The following is an 11,996-nucleotide window of genomic DNA, read 5'->3' as shown; positions in this document are numbered from 1 at the left end:
ACCTTTCAGGTGAGTCTGCTGGGAGTGCCGGCTCATTTGTATACTGGGGCTGTCGCATAAAAGGGCAACCAAACATAATTTACCCAAAGGCGAGGTGGAAATTGGCTCACCAGCTTGATGGTGTTTAACATCAAAAAAAAATCCAGACATTAATTAACACTCATCCATTGATTATTATCGATTAGCATTTGTTTTTGTTTTTCCTTCTAGAAGTTTGAGTAGGCATATTCCTGTAGTCATTATCCCCCCCCCCCCCCCGCCCTCTTGTTCTGTCTCTCAGGATTGTTGTCATTTATTGGGCAAGATGTCTTAATGTGGTTAAGCAAGATGTTAACTTGAAACCAATTTAGAAGAGATATCAAAAACAAGCAAATACACTCTTCCTAGCTTTCTGAGTTAGGAAATTATCTGAATTGCTTTAAGCACGGTACAACAAAGTAGCCTATATACTACACTTCTTTCTTGCTTGGAGTATCACTTGCATTGTTAAATTTGCATACTTTTTCATGGTCATCTCCAATACCTGTGAAATCTTCCCTCTGCCCTAAGGTTAAGTTGCTATCTTGTTAACACAATTGTTCATGTCTCCTTTTTAAAAAAGCAATTTCCCATGCCATGAATGGGAATTATGAAGAGGGTCATATTTATTGTCCATATTCTGTGCATTCAGTCATTCCTAGACCATGGTCCAAAATATACTGCAGAAATTATCCAGTTTGAGACTGCTTTAGCTGCTTGGCTCAATGCTAGGGACAGGGACGTAACCAAAGGGGGGGGGGTTCTTGGGGTACAGACCCCCCCCCCCTTCTGTTAGATAAAATGAATGGTGCGTGCTGCCGCGCCGCCACACTCAAGCCCCATTATAATGGTGGCACTTAGTCTGGACCCCTTCCCTTCCCAAAATCCTGGCTACACTCCTGCTAGGGAATTCTGGGAACTGTGGTTTTGTGAGACATTTGGTCTTCCCTATCAGAGAGCTCTGGTGCCACAATAAACAATTCCCAGGGTTCCCTAGCACTGAGCCAGGGCAGTTAAAGAGGACTCAAACTGGATTATTTCTACAATTTGTTTTGGACCTATGTTATAATGGTCAGCTGAGGGACCATTTTCTTATTATATTCAAGCTAGCCACAAGAAGATTTTTAGATTTCCATTTCAAGAACCACTGGAATTGTTTTCATGGATCTTACTTGCACTTACCTGTCTTGCTACCTGGTCTTATTCATGTTTACTCAGATGTCCCAGTGCTTTCAAGGAGTGTTGGCTTCAAGAGTTGCTCCATTCTTTGTACTGATTCAACTGGCAATGATGGGTGGCATCTGAGAATGAAATATTATAAATTAACACTCCTCCGCTTCTCCCATAATCCTGCCAGTTCAATCCCATGATATGGAAAGTTTGGAGCAGTGGTTCGAAACCAGCTGTTCTCAACCACTGGTCTTCTAGGGGTTTTGGATTTCAACTCCCAGAAGCTCAGGCCAGCCTTGTCAATGGCCAGTTATTTGGGGAGATGAAGTCTAAAACATCTGGAAGATTAAAAGTTGAGAACCACTGGCACAGAGGATAGTCCAGGGAACTAGACAAGAGCTATACTTTCTCTCTTGAACAGGAATAGAACAGATACAAAAAGACACCAGCTTCTGACTCAGATATGTCTAGTGCTGCTACCAGAGCAATGCTGAATGGAGCCAGTGGAAACCAACAAGCACTTTGCTATGAAGCAACTTGAGACAAAGGAGAAAATGTACAGGAATCCTGTCATTATCCATCACTGGGTTCCAGTACCCATTAGCCATAGCCAGCATGGCCAGTAGCCAAGGATGATGCGCATAGTGGTCCAAGAACATCTGAAGGATCACAAGTTTTTCATCCCTTGTATAATGACATCCATAAAACAGTGATACCTTTGTGGGATCATGCGCAAAAATGCACAAAAAACACATGTTGCAAGCCTTTGAAGCTCCACTGGCTTCTTCATCAGGCAAAGATGATAAAAATAAAACAGGAAGGAAAAAATTACGACAATGTTAGTCCCAAGTTTTCATTTGTAAGGATATGGCTGTTCTTTGGAGGAACATTCATGCAGGCAGGCCCCTCCTTTTCCTGGTCACTTTTTGTGGAATTTGGATGTTATTATACTTTGGTACATGGGCAACATGGCTACCCCTAGATATGATCCCTTGTATAACCCTAACCTCAACCCCAACCCCTGGATATGATCCCTTGTATAAAGCGACTCTGGCACACTGTGCCATAGAAGTTTATCGCATCACGTTCCGAGAACATTTTTGGAACCCGATTGGAATGGAACACTTTCAACTTTACCGCACGTTTCTGTCCCCATCGGGTTCCCATCGCGTTCTACATACCCCTCAAAGTGTTCCATATGTGTTCCCCGGAGGGAACGGATGAGAAAGTGATCCAAGCTTGTGGAAACGTTTTTAAAACAGTCCAAGAAATGTCAGAGCGGTAAAGTAATCCGTTCTTACTTCCGTTCCCATGTTCTGCCTTGTTGTGATTCCAAGCAGCCCCCGCGCCTCTTCCCAGCCTGGGAGCAAGCCTACGCTTCCTCCCAAGCTGGGAGGAGGAGGATGCTGCTTGGAACCGCAGCGATCGCCGCAATTCCAAGCAGACCCCGCGCCTCTTCCCGGCCTGGGAGCAAGCCTACGCTTCCTCCCAAGCCGGGGGGGAGGAGGATGCTGCTTGGAACCGCAGCGATCGCTGCGATTCCAAGCAGCCCCCGCGCCTCTTCCCGGCCTGGGAGCAAGCCTACGCTTCCTCCCAAGCTGGGGGGGAGGAGGATGCTGCTTGGAACCGCAGCGATCGCTGCGATTCCAAGCAGCCCCCGCGCCTCTTCCCGGCCTGGGAGCAAGCCTAGGCTTCCTCCCAAGCCGGGAGGAGGAGGATGCTGCTTCGAACCGCAGCGATCGCCGTGATTCCAAGCAGCCCCCGCGCCTCTTCCCGGCCTGGGAGCAAGCCTAGGCTTCCTCCCAAGCCGGGGGGAGGAGGATGCTGCTTGGAACCGCAGCGATCGCCGCGATTCCAAGCAGCCCCCGCGCCTCTTCCCGGCCTGGGAGCAAGCCTAGGCTTCCTCCCAAGCCGGCGGGAGGAGGATGCTGCTTGGAATCACGGCGATCGCCGTGATTTCAAGCAGCATAGATTGCTGACATGTGTGTGTGTGTTTTGTGTCTATATGTATGTGTGTATATAACAAATTTAGGTTGTGTTTGCACAAATATGTCCCTGTAAAACCCTTTTGTTCTGTGTATGTGGTACTCATGAACAAGAATACACTGTTACAAATACGCATGCACAAATATTGAAACGTTCTCATACTTATCACGCTTCCTATAAGGACAAATGCGGTAAATTGTATTCCTGTAACGTTCTCAGAACGTTTTACATTTTTGAATGCGATAATATCCGTTCCCATAACGTTATCTCTTGAAACATTTTGGGAACAGAATAGAAACGTTTCAGGCACTGATGCGATAAACTTCATAGATTCTCTGCATTGGGTTCCAATCTCTGGTGACAATAAAGATAAGAAGCATATTACCCAGCACTCAGCAGGAGCCATAGTAAGTGTTTTATAGCCTTTCTGGAATAGACCTCTGAAAGTTCCATCTCCTCTAGTGCTGAATCTGCCCTGCTTAAATGGCTATTACCTGTTTCTTTAATCGCTGACTTCTTCAGTGGGAAGGGAGTATAGTGTGCATGAATCTGGTTGCAGAATTCTCCACAGGGCTTTCCCCCTTTCTGGAGGAATCTGAAGGCAATGATATTTGGAATTGAGCAGATGAGGAGTAAGATCCAAGATGGCAGGTTCTACTTGAGAAGGACTAGACACCAGCCCTATTCCTCCTTGGAGCTCTCACTTTCTGAGAGTGCTTGGTCCAGGGCCATGCCAACACCCTATTTTACAGCTTTATATTTCCAAATTCTGGCAGGACAACCACCAGTATCACCTCTCTGTTTATCTGGAAACAGACCAGGCACCATGGAAAAGCTCCATCTACCAATGGTTCTCTTCTCTGCCAGCAGAGGCAAATGGAGAAGATCATCACATCATATCATTCTAGTCACTCCAACATTCAGCATGGTATGAGTGGTGGGATTGTGTTCTATATTTCTACAAAGTACAGTAGCTATGTTAGATCATTGTAGCAAAAATGAGGGGCCTTGTAGCTCCTTAAAAACAAAAAGCCACACACTTTTCTAAAAGATTTCCAAATGCCTCCAAACTAAGTCCTATGAGGTTGAGATTATGAATTATAAAACATGAATTAAGATGAAATCTAAATACTCAGGCACAAGTATTTTGAGATGATCTTCTAATCAAATGAAAAACTATCTCTTCTGAGCAAACAGAGGGAATGTTTCAGAATAGCAAATGTTTTATTTATTTATTTATGTTTTGTTTATTTTTTTTTAAGAAAAGGAGTTTGCTTTATCATCGTCTACTTTCAGTGGGATATTCATAACAAACCTCTGCAGTATGATATGATACGGACTACAAATGGCCTTATTCCCTATTTTTTTCCATTTGCAACTGTTTCTTGAAGCTTTTGAAGGTCATATAGTAAATGGGCTGCCTGAGTCTCTTCTTCTTGTGGTAGTGATGGGGGGTGGGGGAGGGGGTGGGGGAGAGAATGCAGCCTTTTGGTCCTGCTGGTTATGCAAGGAGACAATAAATGGGAGAAGTGTTGGGCTTTCCTAAATGGTACAAATTGAATTGTGCTGACATTTTACAGAGCCACAAATTGCTTATCTTATGCAAGTGCCAGATTTGTTTGCTTCCTGATGAGTTTTGCACCATCCCTTGAAAGCAAAGATGAATGTGGTAGAGACTGTGGTTTACATTTGAAAATAAAAAAAAAGTGTAGGGGGGAGGAATTCGTAGATGCATTTCAAAGCATCAGTGCTCAAAGTGGGGCAAGAGATGATGTTTCACGTAAGCCACCGCTTTTGTGTGGGTTCTGGTTTTGGTGTGGGTTCTGGTTTTGGTGTGCATATATTGCAGTGAGGAAACAGCTCCAAGCAGGAAGACATACAGTAGATTAACTTGAATAGATTCTCCCTTCCCTTCCTCACTATGCAGCTAGTGGGTTTGCTGTTAGCATCCCTGGGATTGTTGTACAATCTACTGACCCTCCAGTGGCTTCCTGCAAGCAATGGCTTCAAACTCTTGAATGATCAACTGCAGGCATTCTTCAGTATGGAAAAACTGAGGTGACGTGACTTCATGAATCTTTACTTTATTCTTGCTGTCCTCGGGCTGTGCCTGTTCTACTTTGCGTATGCTGATGAACTGCTTAAACTCATGGTAGGTGGAGAGTGAATAACACATTGAAGGATTAAATGAAGCCAATTGGAAGCCTTGTCCCAGTTGGTTTCATTGAAAACCTTCTGCAAAGGAAGAATCTGTCTGGTCAGGAGTGAGTAAATGTCAGGCTTGTAGGGTTTACTTGATTTCTTCACTGGAATCTCCAGGTTTCCAACAAGAGCCAAGAGCAAAACAGTGGCTGGGAGGTGGAGCTGAATACAAAATGGTGGGTGAAGGGATGGAGCCAGTTACTTCTTGTTCCTCATGCATCATGTTAAGGGGCTGCTACTCTCATTAGTCCTAGGCAGCACCTGCATTGCATAAATAATCCAGTTTGATACCACTTTAACTGCCATGGCACAGTGCCACGGAAGTCTGGGAATTGTTGTTTGTTTTGGCACCAGAGCACTTTTAACAAAAGGCTAAATGTCTCACAAAAGTACAGTTCCCAGAATTCCAGAGCATTGAGCCATGGCAGTTAAAGTGATATCAAACTGGATTATTTCTGCAGTAGCCCAACTTAGCATGTCAGATGGTGAGGAATGATGGAAGCAAAAGCAACATCTGGAAGGCCACATGTTCCCATCCTTTCTGTAAGCCAGTAGTAGTTCTCATTCATATCTATATAGAAGGTTTAGTGATAAAGGAATGGGAATCAGGGGATGCTTCTTACTATGATGCTTGCCATTCATATTAGTCAAGGGATTCCCTGTGCAAATGGTCATGAACCCCTTCACACTGCACAACTGTAGCACAATGATTTCCATTTTGCCATGGGCTGCCTCCTATTGAATACTGGGGTTTGTTGTTTGGTGATGCATCAGAAAAGTTCTCTGACTTGCAGTTCTAAGTACTCTTCTTTAAACTGCAGATTCCAGGTTTTCATAGAACCATGGTAGTTAAAAGTGGAATCATGGTGCAATTACTGTGCGGTGTGCAGTTTGTTCCCATTTTAACTGCCATGCCTCTACATTACTGAATCCTGGGATCTGTAGTTAAGTGAGGGACTTAATTAGGTCACCTGAGGTTTTAGGGGTCTCTGGCAGAGAATTCTAAAAACTTGCAAAACTACAAATCCCCATAGGATTGTGCCAGGGAAATTAAAGTGGTGACAAAGTGCTGTATTTATTCTGTATGGATAACCTCAAAGAGACCTAAGACTGCCTGCACATTTAGAACACTCTGTTGCTTTGACAGATTCCCCCTAATTTCATTCCAAGTATGGCTTTTGGCAGAATTTATTAACAAAAGCCCCCTACTTGCCATGGTGCAGCTTTGACCACATCTTGTAGGATACAACCCTTGATGTAACTAACTGAAAAGCTTGAAAAGTAACTTGTCACCTTTAGTATTATATGTTTTTAAGTAGCTCATCATACTACTCAGGGCATTACCCTTTTTAAAGCTAAAAAAAAAATCAGTCTAAAACTGTGAAAGCCTACACAGTGGAAGGGAGAAGGGCCATCCAGTCCAACCCCCTGCCATGCAGGAATACACAATCAAATTACCCCCGACAGATGGCGATCCAGCCTCAGTTTAAAAATCTTCAAGAGGAGACTGCAGCACATTCTGAGGCAGTGTATACCACTATTGGACAACTCTTATGGTCAGGGCGTTTTTCCTAATGTTTAGGTGGAATCTTTTTTCTTTTAGTTTGAATCCATTGCTCCGGGTCCTATTCTCTGGTGCTGCAGAAAACAAACTCTCAATTTGGCATCCCTTCAGACATTTAAACATGGCTATCATGTCACCTCCACTTCATTGCCTTCATAGATATGGATTGTTTTAATATGACTTATAATGTGGCAGTGGAAATTGTGGGCTCTTCCAGCTATCACTGAACTGTATGTCCCAGCAGCTTTAGTAAACATAGCCAGTTGTGTTGGAATCTGCAGCCCAATCTAAAATGGAAGGCTGCATGAATCCTACCACCTGTTGTAATATGTAACCTCAAAAATCTAGTGAGAAGCTCTTTGAGAAGTACTAGATTTTCAAGGACATGAGGAATAAACTGAGTTCACTTGGATTCATTTCATGTCTGATCTTGGAAGCTAAGCAGGGTCAGCCCTGATTAGTCATTGGATGGGAAACAACCAATGAATACTAGGTGTTTTCAGCTATATTTCTGAGGAAGGAACTGGCAAAACCACCTCTGAGTATTCTGTGCCTAAAAAAACCCTCTGAAATTAATGAGAATGCCATAAGTCAACAGGTGACTCGAGGGCATGTACGTACACACACACACACACACACATGCACCAAATTGTAACCAAATTGTATTCCTGTAACCAAACAGGCTATTGGTAAGTATGTTGTCTGGCTACTATGGACAGCAATCTAGCATACCAACTAAAGGCCAGGCATTAAAATATGTAAATATTCCTTAACATTCTACTTGCACCATTGAGGATTCATGAAGTCATGAATTATGAATTGTGAAGTCATGCATTATGAAGACAAGAATTGCCAATTAGCTAGTGCAAATTATGCATTGTGAATTAGCAAGATGTAAAAGTGAAGATCTCCTGTGTGAACCTTTTGAATGAAGTAACCGCTGACACTCTATGAGGTCAAATATTGTCAAAAACTAATTTTGCAACATAGTAATTTCAGTTCAAGGTGTGTGTTTTTGGCTGCTTATTGGATTTAGTCTTTGTCTGCAGAATAAATACCAAGAGAAATGCCAGTGAAACAGCCACGTCTGCTAAAGCTGGTAGCGACTTGCTGGACCACTTGTAGCAGGCATTATTGGATTTCAGCTCATAGCCAGTGGTGAGGGATGATGGGTGTTATAGCTCAAGAACATTGGAGGGTAACATGTTGTTCCCATCCCTGTTGTACATTTTTCAATTATCTACTTGGCATGAAACAAATCTGCCCCTGGACACTTTGTTGAAATTAGTGTTTGCCCTACATCATGGTGGGAGTGTGTTCCTACAGATGTTGTTGTCCTGTAACTACCAGCATCTCTCATCACTCTACCTGTTTCTTTCAGGTCATGAAGGCCCCTGGTGAGCAACCATCAATGACAGGCCAGTGGCACTAAATGTCTGGGGGCAGCTTAATGTTAAAAAGTGGTCCAAAACACACTGAAGAAATAATCCATTTTGAGACCACTTTAACTGTCCTGGCTAAGTGCTAGGGAATCCTGGAAATTGTAGTTTATTATGCCATCAGAGCTCTCTGAGAGTGAAGGTTCAATGTCTCACAAAATACAGGTATTAGAATTCCCTAGCATTGAGTGAGGCCAGTTAAAGCAATCTCACACTGGATTATTTCTGCAGTGTGTTTTAGACCAGAGAGGATGTTCTTTTCACATACTCTAAAGGTACTAAAGGTAGAAATTCTATCAAAAGTAGCCATGTACCTCGAAGGAAGGGATGGTCCTGATCCATAGCTGCAAGATGTCTGAGTTGCATCCCAACTCAGGGGTTGTCTTTAGTGGACAGAATACTCTAGTCTGTCCTTGGAGTATATGATAGCCCTGTTTAAATACTTGAAGAGATGTCATATTAAGGAGGGAGCTAGCTTGTTTTCTGCTGCTCCAGAGACTAGGACCCGGAACAATGGATGCAAGCTCCCCTAAATTCCTCACATTATCTGTGCTCTCTTTGCAGAGATGACAGGTGGCTGCCTTTCCACACAATATCCATTTGTTGCAGGCACCACCACTGAGTTCACAATGAGGCACTCAGCCATGTTATCGATGTTGGGCATCTTGTTCTGACCTCAAAGTGCCTGCAGGACCAGCTCCTGATGGCTTCTAAGGATCACATGGAAAGGGAGCAACCCATTATTACTGTAGAGAGAGCTGAAATCCCAGAGCAAAAAGGTAAGGGTTTTACATTTGGGTTAAAAGGAAGAAAGGCCATGAAGACAGTCTGTGCCTAGTTCATGGTTTTGGCCCTGCATCTTGTGAACAGGACACAGTGAGCCATGGGAAAATTCTGAGTAGACAAGGCCAAAATGAATAAAAAAGAAATTTTGTTTCCTTAATATTGTGTCACTCCTTGCAACAGTTGTGCCACACAGTTCTCGCTCTCACTCGCTTGATCTCATTTTCTCTCTCTCTCTCTGCAACAGTGCATGTAAACATATGTTCCATATTTAAAGCATTATTGAAATAAACAGCTTCCTCCAGCCGCCAACTCCTTCCTCCGCTGGCCTTGCTGCAGGATCCTGTCTTTCTGCATTATGGCAGAAGCTTCAGAGTACTCTGTGCAAGATGATGTGTTTACAACTCTGCCCAGAAAACCTGCCATTTCTGTGGTTCTGTCCAGGCATCCCTTTAGACAGATGAGTAATCCTTACCGTGTGACAGTGGATTTAGTAGCATTTCTAGAACTGGGCAAAAAAGGCTCTTGTCCACAACTTGAGAGAGGATCCAGCTAAGAAGAACTGGCATGGAGCTTACAAAAGAAACATACTTCAGAGCTTGGAACTATTACTTTTTGGGCTCCATCTCCCCCAATCTCCCTGCCGGTGACAGCCATGCTGGCATGAGGTTTCTGGGATCTGTAGTCTAGCAATGCAAATTTCCCCAGCTCTCGCATATGCAGATAAATGAGAGTCTTGGAGGAAAAAAGCCATACCTTCTTGACTAATGGGATCAACATATGTACCTCAACTGTGAAGAGGAAATAATGCACAAGTTTCAGGTACGACAACAAAAATGAACTAAAAACCAAAAAACAAAAACAAAAATTGCAGCAGGAAAACAGACAGCCTTCCAGATATTTGCCAACAAAGCATCACATATCTATATGAATATGAGAAATGCCACCAAAACAAAACCAATACCCAACCCCCAAATTGTGGTGATACCTTTATGAGAACAACTAAAAGATGCAAATGCACTAGACAAGCCATTAAAGCTCACAGGCTTCTTCATCTGGTCTAGATGTCAGAAGTCATTTTAGGAGAAGAAATGTGATAATATAAGGTCACAGAGCTCACCTTTCTTGAAATGTTAAATCTGAATTTAAGACATTGTAAGGTCACATTTCTTCACCTAAAATGACTTTTAACATCCATGCCTAATGCAGAAGGCTGTGAGAGTTGAAAACATGTCTAATGTCCTTTGCACCTTTTGGTTGGTCTAATAAAGCTATGAATACAAAATGTGTGTGTGTGTGTGTGTGTGTGTGTGTGTATGTTTTAAAAAACTTATAGTCAATGTAGGACACTCAGGATGCATCTACCATGATAAATTATACATTTTGACACCACTTTAACTGCCATGGGTCCATCTTACAGAAGCCTGGAATTTGTAGTTTTGTAAGGCCCCAGCACTCTTTGGCAGAGAAAGCTGAGGACCTTGTAAGAACTCTTGCAAGGCACCAGCATTCTGTGGCACTCAAAGTTAAAATTACAAATCCCAGGATTCCATAGGATGGAGCTAAAGCACTTAAAGTAGTATCAAATTGCATTATTTCTACAGTGTGTAGATACACCCCTTAGCCTATTTATACTTTTTAAACATTCATAAACTGTATGGGACTAGAGCCAAGAGACATTATAGTTGCCTGACTCCTAATGCTGAACTGAATTATATTGTTAGTTTCAACTAGAGTAGAACCACTGGCTCAATGGAACTTATATTGATTCAATGGGGCCATTCTGCTTGAGAATAATAATAATAATAATAATAATAATAATAATAATAATAATAATAAATTTTATTCATATTTCCTGCCTCTCCCTATGGATCGAGGTGGGATTACATCAATAAAATTACAATTACATATAAAATACAGTCTATAAAATCACAGCATTACATTACATCAATAAAATCATTATGTCACCATGTAGTCTAAGAGACATGCTCAGAGTGGAGTGTCCCTTTATGGTTGTCTACAGATCAGGGGGGTAGGCTCGCCAGAAGAGATCCATCTTGAGTGCCTTCTTAAAGGTTTCTAAGGTAATAATAATAATAATAATAATAATAATAATAATAATAAGTTTTATTTATAAACCACTATTCTGCATTGATCATAGCAGTGTACAGATAAGAATTACAATGACAAATACAAAATACAGGGTAAAAATTGCAATACATAAATAAAACTTCAGTAAAAACATTTCAAAATTACAAATTAAAACCATACATCAGACATGGATCTCTTCCGGTAAACTATTCCACATTTTAGGGGCCATGACGGTGAATGCTTTTTGGGAAGCTGATATTAATTTAGTCTTTGGATAATCCAATAAATTATTCTCGGATGTTCTGAGAGTGTGGGGCGGATTGTGTAGGGAGAAGCGTTCCCTCAAGTAACTTGGGCCCAAGCCATATAGGGCTTTAAAGGTGATAATCAACACTTTGTACTGCGCCCGGAAGATGATCGGCAGCCAGTGAAGAGATTTTAGTACTGGCGTTATATGGTCTGACCTAGATATTCCGGTGACCAATCTTGCTGCAGCATTTTGCACCAGTTGAAGCTTCCGAACTTGGTACAAAGGTAGTCCCATGTAGAGCGCATTACAGAAGTCAAGATGAGAGGTTAACAGTGCATGTACCACTGCTTCAAGGTCCTTTCGGTCCAGGTAAGGATGCAGCTGGCGTATCAACCAAAGTTGATACCAGGCACTTCTGGCCATCGTATCTACTTGAGATGATAATTGTAGTGATGGATCCATAAGTACCCCCAAACTGCAAACTTCGTCCTTT

This window comes from Sceloporus occidentalis, unplaced genomic scaffold, assembly GCF_023333645.1.
Source record: "Sceloporus occidentalis isolate IW3139 unplaced genomic scaffold, rSceOcc1.0.p SCAF_4, whole genome shotgun sequence".
Classification (NCBI taxonomy): domain Eukaryota; kingdom Metazoa; phylum Chordata; class Lepidosauria; order Squamata; family Phrynosomatidae; genus Sceloporus; species Sceloporus occidentalis.
This window is presented reverse-complemented; position numbering follows the sequence as displayed.